The sequence below is a fragment of the Trichosurus vulpecula genome, chromosome 1 (genome assembly GCF_011100635.1).
Source record: "Trichosurus vulpecula isolate mTriVul1 chromosome 1, mTriVul1.pri, whole genome shotgun sequence".
Taxonomy (NCBI): Eukaryota; Metazoa; Chordata; class Mammalia; order Diprotodontia; family Phalangeridae; genus Trichosurus; species Trichosurus vulpecula.
The window spans coordinates 135,526,363-135,527,715 of NC_050573.1; the positions used below are offsets into that span (position 1 = coordinate 135,526,363).

Below are 1,353 nucleotides of genomic sequence, written 5' to 3' on the forward strand. Positions count from 1 at the left end.
ATCCCAGTCATTGGGCATCCAGGGAAAAGGTTTTGACCTGCCCTGCAACAACTAGAGAGAGCAGCAGAAGGAAGCTGACTTTTGGTGAAATGGAATCCATGAAGTGTGGTTAGTGTAGGCAGGTGGGAGAATTATAAGGACAGTTATGGTAGTAAAGGATCTGTTGTAAAGACAAGGTCACTAGTGCCTATTGATGCCAGAGATCTCTTAGCAAAAACATAAAATGATATATTTTTAAGATCTAGGAAAATTTGGTCTCTGTTATTCATCTACCTTTTTTAAAGATATGGATTTCATAACTTTACATTTCATTCTTGCACAGGGGCCATGTTACTCTTTTCTGTATTGTTCCAAGTATGTATGCTATCAAATCAAGTGTTTATATCCATTTAGAACAATAATTTAATTAAACCCACATGAATCAAACTATCCTCCACCTAAATTCTTGTTCTAATTCCTTGTTGTGATGACCTGGATTATTAAAAGATATGCCAGCAGAGGGCAAGCTGGAAAGATTTTAATATGAGATAGAGAATGAGCTATGCCTTTCATCTGCAAATTAGTCCTGAGGAAGTTTAGAGACTCATCCACTGATTAGCCATTGGGATGAATTTGCTGAGCCCAGCAGCTCTCAGAAAGAGTCTAGAGGGTTTTCCATCTCAATCCGTTAAAGAACTATACATACAGAAAAGAGATGGCCTGAGGTATTAAAATGAATTATTAAAGTGTGGTAAGCATGGTCATGATGCGTGAAACCAAAGAGCAGATCTCAAGGGGAGAAATTCTTAGGGCTAGGTTTCCTATGGATTGTAATTGCGCCCAGGCTGATGATATCATGAGATGAGGATCATAACTAGTGGAAGAGTCTTCTGAGAAATGGGAAATTTAAAACTGGGGAGATTGGCAGGTGAGAGCATCTGTTCAAAAAAGAGGAGGAGACAGAATTACGGTCATGTCCTGTAGAATCTTGATGAGCTCATGTAGCATCTAGATGAGTGATCAAGTTCATGAGTGGTTAGTGCTGTTTGGCACGTACCATGCATATGGGAGGTAAGAGGTAGGGTGGTACAGTGGATAGAGTGTGGGAACTGGAGCCCAAACAGGCTATCTATCCTAACCCTTCATTTTATAGATGAGGAATACAAGGCCCAGAGAAAGTAAATGGCTTGCCCCAGTCACACAGGTAATAAGTGACGAAGCCATGATCTGAAGCCAGGAAAGGACTCCAAATCCCATGCTCTCTCTCTGTTGTATCAGGATGGATGCTTAGAAATTGTTTGCTAAAGGAACAAATGAATGAATTAAATTCATGTGTGTACAGAAACTGATACCAGTCACTGGGGAACATAGAAA

The 1,353-nt window shown here is 40.1% G+C and overlaps 1 non-coding gene across 1 annotated transcript; it reads right to left on the reverse strand.

The window, feature by feature from the left end:
• Positions 1-280: 280 nt before the first annotated feature.
• On the reverse strand, positions 281-383 carry LOC118835051. The gene has a single exon (XR_005009413.1). It is a non-coding gene; the product is annotated as a U6 spliceosomal RNA (small nuclear RNA).
• Between the last annotated feature and the right edge of the window lie 970 nt (positions 384-1,353).